General features: G+C 41.6%; 1 protein-coding gene across 1 annotated transcript in view; it reads left to right on the forward strand.

Moving 5' to 3' along the window:
- Positions 1 to 20,250, forward strand: part of LOC117164422 (spondin-1) — a 193,249-nt gene that overhangs the window by 17,548 nt on the left and 155,451 nt on the right. The window lies entirely within an intron of this gene.

The following is a 20,250-nucleotide window of genomic DNA, read 5'->3' on the forward strand; positions in this document are numbered from 1 at the left end:
CCGTGTTTTCAGTGTCGATGGAATGATTCCTCGAGCATCCTTTTTCCTTTAGTGAAATTCTCACGTGTCTCGTATCGCGAAAAAGCAAAAAGAGCTTTCGAAAAGGGTTCTTTGCCCGTCGCCCTGGTATTCTTCGCGATTCGTTCCTTTTCTCGCGATGTCACGACTCGTCCCTGCTGTCCTCTTGCGTTTCTAGTGCGTTGGTCGACTGGCGAATGAAAAACCTTGGTCTTCCAACGCAACCGGCCGTGCACACGTTTATTAGGCCTCGTAGTTAATTAAAGCGAAGCGTGCAGGGTCCTTGGAATTGAAATTCCAGGTAATATGAATAGCAGCGTTCCTCTCGTCGTCGGCTCGTATCAAAGCGCTACATCTTTCCGGAGCATCTAGCTGTTTCGTAATTGCGCGCCGCTTGTTGTCCACTTCTTCTTACACTTTCTGTTGCTCCCGCTTCCTCCTTCTTCTTCGCCCTGGTTAACAAGCATCGCTGATTTCTTTAATCGAGCAACCAGCCTCGCGTTGATTTCTTCGCCGCGACAAGCGTTTCTTCGTATATGAAGCGAAGAGCGAAGTTTGCTTGAAACGTACCAATGTAATTTTGACATTTAATTTAGATTCTTTGGAATCTTTTGATAAAAGAATTATCTTTATGTCCCGAAATTTTTCTTCACTACTTCATGTTATATTTTTTTCCCCGCAATGATTAATGATTTTCGCAACGATAACTAAAAGAATAATATAATGAATTTTATTTTGTTTTTTATGTATTCTAGTTCAAAATAATTTTGTATCAAGGCTACTTATATCAAATGACTGGTACTTATCAAAGTGTAAAAGGGTCCTGCAATCTGTTTATCGAACCCCAATTAACCAGTTTCCTCGTTTTCTACAACTTGCCACACGTTTTTAAAATTTTTACCGCGTATCATTCAATATGACGATATCAGTTATCAGGAAAATTCCGGATCGATCGCTAGATCGCTAGATACTAACACTAAATATACCACACCAATCAAAATGACTGGTTCTACAATTTTATAAATGTGTCAACCCTCGTTTAGCGATCATGATCCCAGATGGATTAATAATACCAAAAATGTACTACATAACATGGAATTCCTTCTGTAAGAAAGCAATAAATCAATAAATATAAAAATATTCTATTATTACGTATTTTTGAAAGACCAGTCATTTTCACTGGTTTTGGTAGAAATAGCTTTGTGTTAACTATCGGTGGTTCTAGTGTTAAAACTCGTTTGTAAACGTTGTTTGTCTTAACTTAAATTCGTTTGTTGCGTTATACTAATTATGAAAAATATCTACGTATAACATATACATGCAGTTTTGAAGGATTTAGAATAAAGATGGTAGTATAGAATAAAATAATTCAGAGCATAATAGGTTGAAACGATAATAACGCAAGGTGACTGCGCAATAAAGGCGTTCCAATATTTTTAGCCGATAATAAGGATCCCATCTGGCTCGTTCCATCCGTCTTAACGAGTCTCCTCGAACGTCAGACGCATTAAGCCCCGGTCTTCTTGTCCCGATCGGCTCGCTTTGCGGTCGATTCATCTTTTTAGACCATCTCGATCCACGTCGTTTACGTCGTGTCCGCTTTCCCGTTTGCAACGCCTCGTTTGTTTCCTTTGGCGATAATAACGAGAGAAATTCTACGAGCCAAGACCAACTTCTCGTCGCGTTTATTTCAAAGACCAAAGTCAAAGTATCGAACCTTAATTTTAATCAATCCCTTCTTGGTCTAATAGCGTTGAGTAAAAACTCAAATGTTTTACTCGCTTAATTAACCCTTTCTTACTGTATAGGTCGTGTGACTCTCCAGCCGATCGATTTTAATCAAAAAGCTGTGTTTTAGAACGTCGAATTCGATCACGGCACGCGTGTCGCGTTTCCTCCAAGAATGTCGCGCGGAATTGAAATTGAAATTTGTTTACGCGCACGAGCTCTATCGATTCGCTTTGATTGCGCGGTGTAAACACATTCGGGACGATTCATCGACGACGCCACGAATAATTTGCGGCTGCGCGAAGCGGTTGCACTAGACGCAAAATGCTCGTTATTTTTTCTAATTGCTTCATTGACGGAATTTCACTGTTTCCGTGATCTCTGACATTTCGCAGAAAAATATACTACTGACGAAAAAATGTGGCGCCGTTATACGTCTCATAAATTCGAATAATTTAAAAGAAGAGGAGATGGCTTTAGAATTGTGTTACTTTAGAGAATCGTGTAATCAAGATTCTACTTACAATCGGATGAAGAAAATTACCATTGAAATCCGAAGTGTAGCATGTGGAAATCTGAAACGAATTGGCAACAAAATTAGTAGGAAATTCAATGTATTAATTCCATAGATTCCAAGAATCGAACAGAAATTCAACTCCGAATGTTATTACTTAACAAAATTCTTTAACCAAATATTTCTTGAAACAAAGAACATTACTATCGAAGTCAGTCTTATAAACATTCAATCAATAACAAAATTTACAAGGAAATTAGTATAAATACACGTAAAGGGATGATCTTAGATTTCAAAGACCAAAGTGCGCTACGGTACGAACGATTGATTCGTCGATACCTCTCGATCCATAGATTTTTCAGAATCGCGGAGTCGGAACAGACGTTTCACTTTGAGCATGCGAAACGGTGAGCTTAGAACATCTATCGTAGACAGATATCGTAGATCGTAGATCTTTAAAAGGCTACAGAGAGAGAGAGAGAGAGAGACTCGTGCACCAACGAGAATTCGGTATATTCACACAACAGATAAAACTGGACAAAGCCGGGAACGAACAACTTGCAAATCTCTCAAAGACGATCAACGTTCCGTCTAATTTGTAGTTTGATCCGTGTAGCTCCGTCGATTTGCTTTAAAATTAGTCGCGTTTTACCTACTACGCGATGTTCTGCGAAACAAAACCACCCTCTGCATGTATCTCCCTTGAATATGGACTTTCCCCTGGTGTCATTATCGCGAGTACAGGCAACCTACAAGCCGCAATGGGCGGTGAGCTGGAGTGGCAGGATAGAGGCAGATAAATAAATAGAGAGATAAAGAGTAGGAGGCGAGTACGACGGAAAGCTTTCTGTAGCGGATGTACTGCTCGCGTCTGAAAACCATCCCCCGTGGGGCTTTTGTTGATTTAATAAACGCGAACCCTCAAGCTCACCGCTTCGACTACGCATTGTCGTGCACTGGCTGCACCCCTCTGTTCGTTTTATCTCCTCCTTGATGTCTCCTTCTATCCACCCCCGCCACTTATTTACCCTCTTTCCTTATGCGCGCGTCTCACCTTCCTTTTCTGTTCAATTTATTTGCCGCGCTTTCGTCTCGCCTTCTTATTGGTCCTTTTCTTTTTCTCCTTTTGTCTCTCCTGAACTACGCGTGATTTGTTCGACTATGGAACGTTCTTCACGCGGTTTCAGCACGGGTACGGCGAGAGTAATCGTAAATGAAAGCGAAGGAAGATGGAACTAGGCGATGGAAAATAATCGTTGATGATACAGGGGAGCGAGAGTGCGGTTGCTTCCGGGTGGATTCGCGGAATAAAAGTCGAGAAGGAGATGGAGAAATTGTGTTGCGTGATACGTTACGCTCGTTCGTACACTGCTCTTCGTGAGTATTGGACATCTGACGGTGTACAGAACGTGGCAATCCGAGATTCAGATTGTTAGGGAAACATCGATTGATCGCTTGGAATTTTCTATTCGTACAAAATATATGAATTTGTCATAAAACGATCGATCGACGACTATACGGGGTTTCGCATAATTGATTCCCAACGTTTCTTTCAGGTCCGAACAGTGTCTGTGATTCTTTTGCTTTTTACCATGCTCCTTGTTACGTAATTTTTGGATGTTTAATAAAACATTTGAAAATAAAGAAGATGCTGATCACAGAGCCTCGAATGTCGCTGAAATCACAGAGTGAGGGTATCGGAGAAGGAACGTCGCGGAGGAACGTTCAAGGGTATCCGGTTTCGCGTCAGCATATCCCATGGAATGTGTAATTTCGTAGATGCCCCATGATTTTATAGAATTTGCCGCACTTTGCCCGTAAATCCGAATCCGTTTGTGAATTTCTGGTACGCCCGGCATGGTTCAAAGGTGAAAGAGCAACCGGTGTCAAACGCTAATTTCCTGTGAAATTATTCAAATACCTTTCTCCGTTCGACCATTTGATGGTTCTACCGTTTTACTCGTCTCATCCGGCGTGCTCTTCCATTACCGTTATAGGCTTCGTTCGCTTTAAAATGTCTTGTCGCTGCTCTCGAATGTCTTTCCTCGTTTAAAGTCGATTCAACGCGTAACAGTTTCCTAAGAGTTTCCATTTCTAGCCAATTTCTTGACAAATTTTTACACGCGCTTGCTTCTCTGTGTTCTCACTCGCAAGGTACATAATCATTCACGATGACGCAAAGTAGACTCTCAGCGACGATTTAGCGGCACACGGATAGAATTTCGTATCGGCGATTAACCAGGTTATCTGCCCATCCGCGTCGCTACCGGTTCGATTCGTTGATATCGACGGGGAGACAGACTGGGCAGCGTTAAAAATTTTCCACTCTGTTTTCCCCGGGCACCGGCGTGCTCCGAGCACGGACATACTGGGAAAGTAATTTGCCAGAGAGGGAAAGAGAGAGAGAGAGAAATAAAAATTACGTTTCAATGTTCGCACGGTGCCGCCAATTATTGCAATTTGCCCCGGCATTTCGCCCGGCAATCTCGGCAAATTGGAAAGCTAGTTGTCAGGCGAAAATATATAGCGCAGCGTACGTGTACCAGCAGGTCGAATAAAATGGTACCAACTATCAGTTTGTATAATATAAGTAAAAAAAAGAAAAAAGGACATCATAAACTATCGAAGAGACAGCGACAAAATCGAGAGCGAAATAGGGAGAATAAGGGTTCAGGTGTGGCTATACCTGTGACGATATTTGTTACACTAGTTACCAATGTACAAAGGTGTTGGTTAGAATTTCACGAAGTTCTTCGATTATATTGGGTTAGCAACTAAGTAATTGTGGATTTTGTCACTAGGTGGTATTGACAAAATCCGCAATCACTTAGTTGCCGAACCAATGTATAGATTACTAGTTAAAGGATCGGTTTCTCGAGGCTTCGAAGCTATGGTAACGCGTCGAAGGGAAAAAGAAAATTTTAGGAGGCTGAAGAAAGTCAAAGTTTGCCTGTGATGACACAATCGAAGAGGAAATGGCACGCATAGATTATTTTCCAAAATCTACAAAACTTTCGAGATGTGAGAAGAAAGGGCGAATAAGTGGACGAGTCGCTCGCAAGGGAAAGGAAAGGGGGAAATCTATGTAGCAAACAAAAAGGAAGATCCTAGAGATAAGGGAGGAATGGGATGATTGGACGTGAGAGGGCGTTGTGTGTTCGCTGTTGAAAGGAGAGAAAAATAGCGTATTCAAATAGAAAAATATATAAGCATTGGAAAACGACGCTTAATCGCGAAAACCAGTAACACAGTCGAGTAAATACGAAAGTACGTAATCCGAGAATCGATCGTAACACTAGCTGCGTTTCGGCATCGGAGCGAAAATTTACAGGGAAGGAAAAACAAAATGTCGCACTTCGCGTCACGCGGATTATTCATATCCGATTTCGTCTATCCTTCGAGCTTCATACCGTGTCGTTTCTTCCGTCGAGCAAAACGTGTACCATTATAGTTTGTTTCAAAAGGAAAAGTCCAAATCGTATATACGCCTCTGAATACGTACTATTCCATTCTATATGCATCCGTACGTACATTTTTGAAAATTTATCGACTGTATTTACAGGAATATTTTTCCCCTCAAATGTTTCGGGTTATATATCACCAATTTGAAAACATTCTATATATCGCTGTGTGTTAAAAGATCTGTAATCGCACTAGTATAACTCTATATCGCTTTCAACTCGCACTTCACACAATATACACATAGACGTTCTCTGTTGTAAATGTTCAAACACGTACGTATCCGTGTGCGATACGTTTCTTGAAAACGCGACTATTGTCAAAAGGATCTGGCGTATGTGAGTCGCCACTGTACTCATCCGTGTGCGATACGTTTCTTGAAAACGCGACTGTTGTCAAAAAGATCTGGCGTTTGTGAGTCACCACTGTACGTATCCGTGCGCGATACGTTTGTTTAAAACGCGACTGGTGATCTTGCGAAAAGATCTTGCGAGTTTGAGTCGCATAGAAACAAACGAGCAAAGTAAGTCGCCTAACTGCAAATACTCTTTGGAATCTTCGGCGATACCGCTAACAAGTATAAAGCTGGACTTGCTCCATTTGCCGAAGCTGTTTTCACGTACCGACCAACCAGCGGTTCGTAACACGCTACATCGAGAATTTACTTTGAAAGTTAAACACCTAGACTTACGTGCAATCGATAGAGGGTGTACACGATGCTTGTAATGTTGATGCCGATCGTTTCGTACAGCCAGTTTCCAACAGACGGTTCGTAAACGAGTCGTAAAATTAAAGTACGATCGTAAGCAAAGCACGATCCCTCCAGACTCGTCCATATATCTACTTCATTGGCTTCTTATTACGTTCCTGCGTGTAGTTTTAAAAGAACACAGCGTCCTTCGTTAGACCGTTGCCCTGTAATCTTCGTATGGAATCATTAATTTCATAATCGCACGAAACTTGACTTTCTTTCAAAACTCGCCTATTTCATCCCCAACAACCTGATAGTTAAGTTTTCTTTACTTTTCACGCTGTAAACACTCGAAGGAGTTTATCCCAGAAGAATTGGATAATTTTCGAGGTACGAGGTTTATCTTAACAGGTTCACAGTTGTGTCTTCTATATTGCACTTTCCTTTCAAACCAACCCCTGGATCCTTTCCGTATACGCAACTGAAAATCTTAAGTCAAACGGGGAGTTTTAATTAGACCCTTCCCTGCACAAGCTCCGGTACACTGACCGTACTCGAAGGTCCACTAAAATTCGCGATTAACATCTTCCTGTGAGTCTTGCAAGCACGAGTTTCGGTAGGGTCGTTAACATTCTCCGCAAATCTCTTCGAGGTTTCTCCTCGAGGATTAGCCGAGCTTCTTGCAACCCCGTGTGTCGTGCAACATTTCCCTCCCGTTACAGTGCCTTTCGCGTTTGAAAATTCGAAGCAACATCGCCTGTCACGACTCGAGATTAATCCTTGCTATTCGATTTACGCAACAGCGAGATTTCGTTATTTACAGCATGGAAATAGAAAAACTATAAAACCAAGAGGGGAAAGCATCGCGAGACGTTTCGCCGTTACTTGGAAAGCGACTGACTTTTCCTGGCGGCGTTTGCCCGTGTTTCTCGCCGGAGTCCCGCGCACGATTTCATGAATAAATTGCGAGGGGTTGCGTCGAGACGGCGGAGCCAGGTGCGGACGAACAAACCTGTAACATCGGAACACGATCTTTCGCCGTCTGAGCAGCGGCTTCTTATTAACCAATAACAAAGCCTGGAAAAGCTAAGCTAGAAATTGCGATGGATGGGAGAGGGGAATAGGAATCGCGAGGGCAAGAGCGGGCAAGCTTAAATTATGCAAAGTGGTTCGATAACTCAACTTCCTTGCCTTCGACTTCGGGACCAACTTGGCTTTTGCTTAATATTTCTTTTAAAACTTCCACGAGCCAAGCGCTCGTGTTTGCGAGCTGCTGCCTCTGAAAACCACTTTCACTGGTAGCCTCGTTGAATGGTTGACTGCAGGGGCTCGGTGCAGCCTCGTTTGTTTCAAAAGCTGGCCGAGCACGCCGTCTTGAGACGAATTGCCAGCGAGTAATAGGAAACGGAAGAGGGAAAGTAGAGAATGACCGCGACCAAGGTGGAGAAACGGTTGGAACTTTCTTAGCGTTATTCCGGTGCGCATAGACGCAAGTTGAAAAGATTTTTCTTCGTAGTAGCCCGTTCGGTGTTATATTTCTACTCGACGGTAGGAATTTTTGGTGTTTATTCGAAGAAAGAGAAATTTCTCAATTTTCTCTTTATAATACAGCGAGTAATTCTCGATCGATTTTCATAGCCGCTGAGTCGCATCAATTACATTCGATTTACTCGCTACAAGTACATTCTCTTGCTACAGCCTTATACGAATATAGCGAAATAAGAAATTTTTCAGCGAGAAAGGGGATCTTCGACTTTTTTCGCGATAGCGTGACGACCAATGACGACCAATGGACTTCTGTAGTTTTCACAATAAACTGTTGAGATGCGATATCTCTACATGAGATTAAAGATCTTCTTGTTTATTTAAATAAAAAAATGTTCGATTTTCATCGCAACACGATTACTAATTCTGAGTCGATTTACGTAATGTTTAAACCGTGTTAATTGGGCGTAACTCATTCAGAAACGAAAGGTTGCATCACGCCGATCGAAAAGACAAGTTTCACAAATGATGGGTCGTTCCATGAAACTTTCCTTCTCTTTTCCTCTGCTGGCGACGCGAGAGCAATTAAAAGTTTTATCGACGTAGCCCGTCGTTCGGCCCCGGAGAGAGCCAAGACGGATACCATCCCCTTGGTGCAGCAGGCGAGAAGATTGCCGGTTAATGTAGCGTTATAAAGCGGCCCGGTTTTCGCGGCTCGTGCGAGAATTTCTCCAGGATCCATCCTTCCGTCCCTCGCCTCTTTCGCCTTCCTTTCGCAGAGGAAGATCGTCCCACGCTTCTGGGATCGAGTTTGATCCCCGTGGCTCAAATAGTCTGTTCGCTACGTGCCTCGAATGTGGCCCACGTTATCGTCCAACTTTCTCCTTTCTAGCGATTGGCCCCCATCGTGTCGTCCAGACTTGTGCGAAATTAGTCAAGCAACCGGCTAATTTCGTGTGAATTAAGTTTACGGTTATTAAGGTCTACGACCAAAGCGTTTATTTGTTTGTAATTCCGAGAAATATTCGAAACGGCGAAATGCGTTAAAGGTTCTGCGACAGAAATTTTGTCCGATTATGAGAGAAGAGATTCCAATCTTTTACTCTTATTTCGGCACGAACGAACGCGATAGAAGTTTGCGGAAACGATATTTTCAAGTGAAATTTTATTTTCGTAATTGAGGCGTTAAAAGATATCGATAAGTGGCGCGTAACTTTTCAATGAAGTTGGCGTTACAGAGAAGGAGGGTTGATAGCTTATTTGCTTCGGTTTACTTGTGTTTATTCTACGCGAATCTCAGAGTTGAGGAATAATATCTGCAAGAAGCCTCGGTCTATGATACAGCGATAAACCGCTGTTGAATAAACATATGAAATCTGTTGGTGCAACCTTAATCGAATTATCGCCATCGTCTAGAAACCCTGGCAAGAGAGAATAATAAACACAGAGACCAGCCTCTAAAATAGCTTCCAGCGGTTCAGTCACGTAACGGATCATCGAATGACTCTAATAAAACACTCTACGATATCTTTGTTTCAGCGATAATATTCCTATTACTCTTTACGTTCTAACATTCTTGTTATGTTTATTAACGTTCCTCGCGGGACAGGATGTTCTAGCGACGAAACATCGCGGTAATGTTCGTCGGTGTTACTTGAAAATGAATATCGATCGGAAAGCTGTTAAGGCACCGCGGTTTCGGGATCGAAGATTTAAAGAGGAAAGTGCCGGAGTGAGAAAAGTTTAATGCACGGTTCCCGTAGTGTGCACGCTGAAATTCACAGCGCGAGACAAAGATTGCTCTCTCAGATGGGATCGCAACGGAACATTTGCATAAGAATTGAACGAGCTGCACTCGCGCATGGCAAACATTTTTCCAAGGCGAGGCCGGGAACCGAGCAGGTCGCGATACAGGGAGATATTAAAATCGAATGTCGGAGCGCGATTGTCGAGACCGCTTAGTAATTTTGGCTAATTACCGGCCGCAACGTCTATCATGCAAATCAGCTTCTGTCACCACTACGTTCCTGTTCCGCTATGCTTCTCGTTGCTCTCGATAATCCGCTTCGTCGTCTGCGAGTTAAAGTCTCTTCGTCGTACGAATAAATTGACACGCCGAGCGTTTTGTTTGCCGTAATCGATCGTCGAATTGAAACTCGTACAATTCTGGTTGCATCGTTTTCAAAAGTTCCGATACATATTTGCACGCATACTCGAACGTTTTAAATCAGTCATTTGTGGAAAATTGAAAGAAAAAAGAAGGAGAAAGAAGAAAAAGAAAGAAGACGGATAAATTATAATTGTTCGAGTTTGGCGACAGTAACGATTTCAAGTAGCATTTTAATTCCACCACATTAAGAAGTAAGAAGGGCATTTTCCAACGACAGAGAAATTACTTAAATATCCAAGGATCTTGTGTAGACTTGGAAGATGTCAGTGGACCGACAGGAGAATTTGCATGAAAATATTATTGCACCGAGCAACGGCACATAAATTATGGCGCATCTGTTCCTGGTCCGCTTCTGTCTCGCTAGAGGGACATGCGGCAAGGTGTTTCAACCGAGGCGAGGTCAGGTCAGCCAAGCACTAGAAATTGTATCCGGAGCATGGCCCATTAGTCGAAATCACCACGTTGGCATCGTATCCCCGTTGAATAACTACGACGATTTGAATGCGGAAACAAAGAGAGGCTAGTCCGATATTTTCGCGTTAATTGTCACCTCGATCTTCCCTCTTCTTTCTCGAAGGAAACGGCGTCCCTCGTTAGTCCCTCTCTTCTTCGTCTTTTTGTGTTTCGTCTCTGGAATGGATCGTTTCTTTAGCGGCTAGTTAGCAGGATAAGATGAACAGTTGAAAATTCGTCAAAGTCTCGGTGAGAATACCGAGAATTTCGTATTATACAACGGATGCGTTGAACGAATCGTCTGGTTAAATTATTTTGTTTTCGAACGTTTTGACTCGTAACCGAAGATGATCGAATTATTTTTGATAGGTGAATTTTTCGGTTATCTTTTATGGCATTGCTTCATTGGATAATTAACGAAATTACACGTGCATAATTTGTGATTTTGGTGAATATCAAACGTTAAAGTAAATGAACAATTTCGAAAACGAGAACAAAGAAAAATTCTCTAATGTCACGCTTCCTCGATCGATTTCTTAGTTTACCGATAAAATGAAGCTTTACAGGCGATTGAGAAATATCACGAAATTGTATTATTACTTCGTTAAAAATTACAAAATGGAATCTTGTACTTAACGTTCTCCCCTGGTTCTCTCGTTTCGTGGAAAGTTGGCTGCTGAAACGACCCAGTAATAGACAGCCCAGGGCTAAAAACATCCTCTTATAGGTAGAAGGATTTGGATAAAGTTTGCAGGTGTTCAGGGCATGATAATTCGAAAACCTAACGGGAGTTTCGTCTTAGTATGCGGGCCAAAAAGCGCCGATAAAATTTCTGCCGGTGAATTTATTCGGGAAACTATCCCACGGCTCCCACGCGTCCCAGAATTATCGGAAGTTTCCAACTGTAAAATGTCGACGTTCGCGTCGGTCGTTCTTCTATCCCTTGCACTTTGAATGATGGAGAAAGTGGTGCGAATCTGATCGATTCGATTTCGAAAAACACGCTCTTCGCGCAATGAGAAAAAGGTAGGAGAGCGCGACCTAAATAAATTAGAAGTTGAAATCCACGAGATGGATTCGTTTTTACTGGAATCCGTGTCCGATATCGGACTTTTATTCGCTCGCTTTCGACTCGGCTTATCGATATCACTCGAGGCATCGTCAAGTTGACGAACGACGAAATGTGAAAAAAGAAGGAAAAAAGAAATAGAAGAGAAAAAAGGGAAAGAAAATTCAGTGAATCGGTTCGTTGAATTTAATGTCGCTACTAAGTGGCAGGAAATGGTACAACGATGTTAAGAGGCTTACGTTTGATCGGGAAAATGCCTAAATTGCTTTGCCTCGTCCACTTGTAACCCGTATCGATTTCGGACTTGAGAATAGAAAAGAAGGCTCGTTAATTACGCGAAATTCGTTATCCATTCGACGATCATCCAGTGCTGGTTACGTTAATTAATTTTTTTTCTTTTCTTTTGGCAATAACATGAAAGACCGAAGAGTTTATTTTAAAATAAGGAAATGTACGTTGGAATATCGCGATGACGGCGTTGATCTTGTTTTATCGTATATATTGAGTTGATGTAAATAATTAAATGGCAAACTTACCGGAGAGGGGAGGATGGTACGATAAATTTCGATCGGGAATGAAAGCTCCTATGTAAGTCGGGGAATCGTTTCGTGGCTACGTATTAATCGTCGACGCGTAAATTACAGATTTAATTAAATTAAATTTGCGGCGCGTAATTGCGTGGTCGAAAATGCCGGCTCGCGGAATAAACATTCGAATACAAATACCCCGGAAGGGATTATCGTAAGAAGCATGGCGCGTTCGATATTATCTGTTGCAATTTAAAGTGTTAATCTCTCGTATTTGTACCAGTCCCAGTTTCGTTGTTAATTCGTGTAATTTGCGGATCGCGAACATTAAAAATTACAGCGATACAGTGACAAAATCCTTTACTGGGAGAAAGGTAGATTAGAGTAAAATAAATATATATTTAATAAGTATATAAAACGGTAATAATAAAATTAGTATCTCCGATATATTCCTCCTTCGGTATGATGGCCCAGGTTTAACGTTCCATGAGAAATAATTTTTCATCTTAATCAGGTGTAGTCGTTTTTATTTTCTAATTTCTTTTCGTCAACTAAATAATAGTGTCCGACATAACCAACATTTATTTAAACCCTAACAATTCCCTTGATCCGTACAAATACGCGAACTCCTACTCATCCGCTACACATTTTCAAAATGTGAATCGTTCCCTGTGAAACACATAATGTATCCATACTCGGGAAGTTCGTGTACTACACTGAAAAGGCTTGCTGAACCCTTCAATTTCAGAGGGAATATAACGTATAATTCCTGCGAGGAGCGTGTGCGCCATTGACTGTTGAATTTCAAAGGGCGGTTTTGGATGAACTTTCCAAAGGGTGGCTGGTTTTCAACCCTAAAAAGAGACTCGCACAGATTTGCCTACCATCCGTGGCGTAAATAATAGAAGGGTCAAATGTACTCCCTTTACTCCGGGGGTTTGAAAACGGGATTCGTTTCCGAGTTACTTTGGAAAACTTGCGAGGGAACTTGCGCGATAAACTATGTCATTAAAGATGTAGATTAGAGGCCGGTGATGGTTGCTGCTGGATCTCGTACGCCGTTCATCGAGTAGATCTCTTCTCCGGTGGTAGCAGCTGTCACGTGTTTTCCCTTTGTTCCTCCCTCCCTCTTTCTGTTTCTCCCAAGTGGCAAGAGGAACTTCGTAGTCGTTGCACCGAGTGTCGTTAGAGAGGCTGTAATAATAGCGATGAATTGTTGATAGGTATCGCGCTACTCTGTATTTATGTACAGAGGCATGCCAGCATCCCCCGAGTCACTTCACCCTTCGCGAATTCCTCTCTCATCACATCACGCGGCTGCCCGCTATGTCTATCTTGCTTGCATCGTAGCTATGGCTCACGATGCTTTCCCACCCGTAAAATATGCAAGGAACGATGCTCTCATTACGACGAATTCATCCTCGAAATTTGTATATCGACACCCGAGCGCCACGCGCCAAAGGGTTTCCTGGAAGGGTGCATTTTTGATGGAGCTACACGACCGTGAGAGTTGATTAAGTTACTACCGGCATAAACGAACCTGCGAATATTCCGTCGGTGACTGGCGTCACGTCCTTTGAAGATTTCATAGTCCCTTGAAAACATCTGGGTGTGTGGGAAAGATGATACAAATGGTAGAATAGCGAGATGATAAAAATGGTTAGAAATTGAAGTTTACATGTTTCGAGAAACCAGACAAGTAGGAGAGAGAGAGAGAGAATAGGATTTTTTGTTATTCTTGGGCCAGAGTCGAGAAAAATCAAAATTGTAATAAACGGGTTTGTAGTACGAATGGAAGTTAACAAGAAGAGGGAAATTAATTTTGTGAAATTCGATAATAAGAATTGATAATTTGCAAGAGTAAAAATATTGTAATTTGTAGTGCCGACCTAATTAATAGATTTTTCGGTCTGAATAATTAATAATATCAAAAAAAAAGGCAGTTGGACGTTAGGATACACATTTTTGTCCAAATTTTATTTTTACATATATCACAAGCAAAATAATTGATATTTTCATGGTCTGTGTGCATTCGGTGTGTGCCAAGCCTTCACATTCGTCCTTTTTGGAACATTGAAAGCCTGAGCAGCCACGGTCTCATTCAAAGTCTGTCTCTGGGTCATTTTATCTTCGAGGAATAGCTTCAAAGCCGCATTCATGTTCTCCTCTGTCCATTTTCCTCTTCCCTGCTTTAGAATTTCAGACATTTTGCCACGAGAAGAGGTAGGAAAAAGATTAAATGAACGTCTGCTAATTCAATTTCAATCGCTAACAGATTAAATTCACACATAAAAGACTTTGGTCTGCACTGGTCGACGGCTGATTGTTAGCAGTGGACGATAAAAGTACTGGACGCTAGTGGACGATAAACACGTGCAAACGCTTTAGATTATAATGCATGTAATGTACGAAGAAAATTGCAGAACTGGGGCTGATAATTACGTTTAATAGACTAGACATAGTGTACATAGTAGGAAAAGAAATCATTTACTTACCCGAGGAATAAAATATTTCTAGAAAATAGCTCTTAACAGTCGAAATATCAACATATTCGTCTAACCTGTCAGAAAAACGAAAACAACGGAATAAACAACGTGGCTCCGAAATATGTTACACAGAATTGTTATATTCGCTCGTTTCCACAACTAATTTTGTTGGTCAGTACCGTATGCCAGTCAGTACACTGCACGACTTTTCCCTAATTTGAGACGTTTTGAGGGACGTAAGTATTCAGAGTTTCATGCAAGGTCATATAGTGTTAACTGAAAATCATTTCTTCTTTCGCGGCATATTTTTTTTATAAAATTATCTTTTCTCTCCATTCCATTATCGCTACTAATGAAATTTACTCATCTTTGTTATTTCTCGCGCTACTATCACGTCCGAAATCTACAAACACCATGGGCGTTTCCATGATAGAAGGAGATTAGGTATGACACCAGTAAACTCTCAATCATCGAAAAAGTCGATTAAACGAATGAAAAATCACGATATAATAAGCTATTGTATATGAGAACCGTCGTTTTTACTATGTTCGAATTGGAAGAAGCAATATGAAATATCGAACAGGATGCTAAATATGCAGTACATGTTTCGTATCGAAATTCCTAAGGGAGATTTGGCATCCAAGCAGACCACCCTACACATTATACGCGTAGAGAGTCGGCAAGCAAGGCAAATAGAGAGGAGTAGACGCGGTCCAGAATTCGATATCATAATCACAATAACGAAACCCCACAGGTATTCCCTTTATTCTCTGGTTTAAAGGGTAACCAGCGTGGCTCTTTCGAGTTACAAAGAGTATCAAAGTCGAGTTTAAACAACGCAATGGTTTCCTTCGGTCCATAATTGGAAACACGAGCCAGAGTCTGTCGCTAGGAACGCAACTCTGTTCATCAGCATCGAATTTCCACGGGCGTCTAAGTAGCTTAAATCGCGACGTTAATGCCTTCTCCGTTCTGTTTCCAGTTGTTGCTCGCGCTCTACCCCGTATAGAGCACGATAATCGATCGCGATATCGATGAAAGCTAGAGATAGGCTCGAGTACGTAGGCGAACGCTTGTGGACAACTTTTCACGAATATGGTATGCGCATTGGACGAAACGTTCCGTATTGTTACTGCAATGAGTGACGATTGTCATGGAATTATTGATAAAATTAGAAAGAAATCTGAAAATGTATGTAAAGTTGCAAGGCTTTTGCTGGAAAAGTAACAAGCGTCAAAGATAATCACAGCGAGCAATTTATGTATCAATATGATATACCTGCAGCGAACCTTGCCGAATTTCATTCAAACTTGCAAATACACGTTGAACTTGATCCTATCGCTAATGTACGCATCGTCTCTTGGTTCGCAATTCACATCTTCCAAGTATTCGCGTGTCGCTACTAATGAAATTTCGTCATCTCTGTTATTTCTCGCGCTGCTATTACGCCCGAGATTACGCCCGTCGTCGAAACTATAACGTACGAACGTGCGTTCCGGCTTATGGAAAATTCATGGAGTTTGACAGATTGAACGAAACAGAGATTAGATATTCCGTAACAACCATAGAATTCTGATACGAAGTTTCGAATAGCGCTTGCACGAATCATTCTTGATAATGATTTTTTATTTGCTTTCGGACCTGTTGCTTCGACTCGGTTCTAAAGCTACGTTTCTTTGATTTGTCAAGCCTGTCTGTGTGGCGTGTTCCATTAAGAAATTGTATGGGACCCGCGTATCGCAGTTTTTAAAATTGATACACAAATACTGTCGTATAGTTCAGCGTTATCGATTTCTTGCACGTACAAAAAAAAGTAAAAACTGAGCAGAATAAATTAATTTCCAGACAAATGCTCGGAGGGAACCCGGTTCCTTTACGTTTTACTGTTAATTAAAAGAATGGGAATTAAAGCGCGAAGAGGGATTCAGGAACATTCCAGCTGGGAGAATCTCGAGCGGACGAAACTCGACCGAGTATCGTCTCTGATTTGCGCGAGTAAATCGGCTTACGTGACGTCCCGTCCTTCTCCTCCTGTGTCGTCGATGTCGTCCTCGTCTCGATGGATAATGCGAACGGTACACAACGTCGTCGTCGAGATGAGTTCCAAAGGCAGTTAATGCACCAGTAACCCTTTAAAGGTTCCAGTGCCCCTTTTCTCAGGTAGCTGTTTCTTGTGTATATCTTGGGTCAAAAGCGCCCTCTCAAAACGAAACGTTCGATGAAGCTCTTCCAATTATGGATATACAGCTCTAGAGCAGAAGAGTTCGTCTTTGACCATACCGTCCCAGTTTGTCAATTAAACGTTGCATCAACGCTACCATTCAGCTCCGCTCTGTCTATTCGGCTCTGTGTTTTTATTTTTTATTTCTTTACGCGCGGTCAATGGACGTGCAAAGAACGCCGCGTATTCTTTCAAGGCTTCCTTTAATCCCTTAATCGAATAGAGGTAGATCGTGTTGCTGTCTTTTTTAAGCTGCCTGAAAATTGGCGGAATTAATTAGATGCTCAAGGCGTTTAGATATGAAAGAAGAATCTGGGTCAACGCTGCAGCAAAGGATTAATCGCCCTGGTTTTCATTTTTTCTTTTTTTATATCTTAGCGAGTTAAAGCGTCTTCGTTTTTCACGCCACCTTGGAATATCTTAATTGCCAACCGCAATATTCCAAGACGATGACGAATTCCAAGATAAGGGGAATCTGGGTCGATCCCTCGTCCGCAGAAAGGTTATTTCGCGTAAAGTGATCTCGCGACTATTCGTGTATCTCGCACTAAAACTAGGCACGGCTTGATATTTTCGGGCTCCTTGGAATATCTTGATCGACCAGCGTAAAATCTTCCAACGTTTTGTTATCGTGCACTGAATTTAATCACCTAACGTCACCAGTAAGCACGTGGACACTTTGGTCGACTTGTGTTAACGATATGTGAACGTGGAAAATGTACGACGAAAAGCAAATACATAAAAACATAAATTTCTTATTTCAAACCTTGTCAATGATGCGTCAAAATTGAATAAAATCTGTAGAATTAAAGACAATTTGTCGAACTTGTTGAAGTTCTAGGAATTTCTAGGAAAACTTCTCTAGGTGTTTAGTTTTTGGCACAACGATTCTCTTCACAGCGGCTTCTTTGGTCTCTATTATAGTACCGCGGAAAGATCGACGACATACAGACAATGTCGACGATAAGGCGCAAATGCCGACAAGTCGAAAGGGTAGGAAAGCTTCAATATATTTCAACACCGCAGCAGTTGATGTTTAGTTAGCCACTGAAGAGTCAAGAGTCAAGAGTCAAGAGTCGTTAATCGAGAGTGGTCATATCACATTATCGTATTAAGTTCAGGTTAAATAATCATCGTTTTCTGTTTAATCCACTGTAATAAATTCATTTATCAATACATTATCATATATAATCGAAACCATTGGAAATGCTAATTTCTAACATTTCTGAATAAAGAATTTCTATAATACATCGATCCACGGATTTGTTCTCTCTCTATTCCGAGATATATAAAACCTCAATAGAACCGTTAATCAGTTTCAAATATTATCGCTAAAATGCTAAACGACCGCCACTCGATATTATCGGACGAGTAACTAATGAAACCGAGAAATATTTCTATTAGAGTAACTTCCTCCTGTCTCGCACGTTCTACGTAAATTTTTTTCTAAGTAAATTTTTTACGATAACCGGAAAAATGCGAGAACGTTACCCAAGTATCTGCGGAATTCGCCACCGCGTATTACTCCATAGCATTTTTACTCCTTTCATCGTTCCACAATCGTTGCCCGGAAACGACGATTCTCTTCCTCTGTCGACTATTTCTCAGTTTCTACTTTCTTCGAGTGTGCCATCAAAATTGACCGCAATTTCGCGAAATCCTAACCGACTTTCCAGGGATAAACTTGGCGAAACGATAAACGATAAATGGTAAACTCGGCAATCAACGGATCGACGCGGATCGCTGGAAAATTATACAGGGGTCACACGACCGTAAATTCACCGTGTACTATACCATAGCAACGTGACCAAAATTGTGAGCGAATTACCACGGCAATGACGCGTTCCGCTTCCCTCCGCGTCGTGGCTACCGTTTCCCGTTTTATTAGATAACTTCTCCTATAAACGACCACCGCTCGTTTTCGGCTGGATATTTATTATAATTTTACAGCCGGGCACGCGTTTGTGGTTGGCCGAGAGTGCCACTGCAACCTGCTCGAGGATGCGACGAAGCGAACGACCAATGAGAGAGGTCGTGAGCTGAAATCCCGTGGCTTCCACTAATTTCTTCTCTTTTCATCGGAAGTCTTTCCTCTTTTATCGCCATCTTCGCTTTTTTACAGCGATCGCTTTTCGCGAATTAATCCTAAACACGAATAAAATCGCAGTTATAGACGAGGAGTCGTAACGAAGGACTCTTGCCTTAAGATTCGTCGTAAAACTACCAACCACAAATGCATTAAAAATAAACTAGAATAAACGGAACGAGATGCGCTATTTCGACTAGATGGCCGAGCAGCTAATTGGCCCAGACGATCCGCGAGGGCCAAGCCGCCTAATAGCGAGCTAATTCAAAGTTCTCTCGACGACAGTCGTCTAGTTAGCGTACAGTACACTATTCGTGGAACACGACGCCGACGTCGAACTATTTCACCGACAGGGGTGAAGAAGCACGCGTGGGATGCTGGTTGAAGAGGGCACCATGGAGTTCCGCGCAGAGGGTCGTTGAGAAAGTCGTTAGACTGCGAGAATAGTCGAGTAGAACGTAGGTTTAAATTCGGCTAGTCGGTGAAGGCATATGATAGAAGGAAAATAAAAAAGAGAAGAAAAACAGGAAATAAACGAACCGCGAAAAATATAAAAGAGAAATCGAAAAGGAGGGTCGGGGGGAGGAGCAGAAAATAAACGAAATTATTACAACGATTCGGTAAATTCTATCTTCCGAGGAAATTTATACAAATGGCTCTGGTCGTAATAGCGTTTTGCTAAACCTCGACTAGCTCGCACCTTTACTGTTTAACGACGCGTTATTTGTCCGGTTACGAGGTACTTGCGAACTTAACTTATCCAAAATGCACTAGATACACTAGGGTTAATAGTGTCCGCGCCATCGTACAGTATCGTACTTGATATATTCGCTAACGTCCGGGTTAACAGCTATTGCGATAGCCATTGTGGCTACGTAATGTTCCGAGGATACTAGGAAGAATTCCCAAGTATATTGTATCTGTCGTTCGAGTCTGGAAAAGAGATCGATGGAATGGACGCAGATTATGATCGGTTCGACGATCATATTCTATCGATAAAATTTTTAAAATGCACGTATTTTTGTTATTCGTTCAGACGATCGCATTTCAGAATATGTCGTCTATGTTTAGAAAATCAAAAGAAGATCTTTTCAATTGTTCGCTATAGGATATTTATGCAAACTCATACTCAAATATTCCGCCAACATCCACAGTTTAGCGATTACCGTTTCGTGACGAAAACACATATAGGGTTAGCATATAGGGTAACCAATTATCACAATATTACAGTTTCAACGTGTTATTGGATCTCCTGAAAAAGCTAGCTGCAATGCTGGAAAACGGTTTATATTCGGAAACTTGAAGTAGTAATAAGAGTAGGGTGCCAATTAACGAGTAAATAC

The sequence above is a fragment of the Bombus vancouverensis genome, chromosome 15 (assembly GCF_051014615.1).
Source record: "Bombus vancouverensis nearcticus chromosome 15, iyBomVanc1_principal, whole genome shotgun sequence".
In the NCBI taxonomy this organism is placed as follows: domain Eukaryota; kingdom Metazoa; phylum Arthropoda; class Insecta; order Hymenoptera; family Apidae; genus Bombus; species Bombus vancouverensis.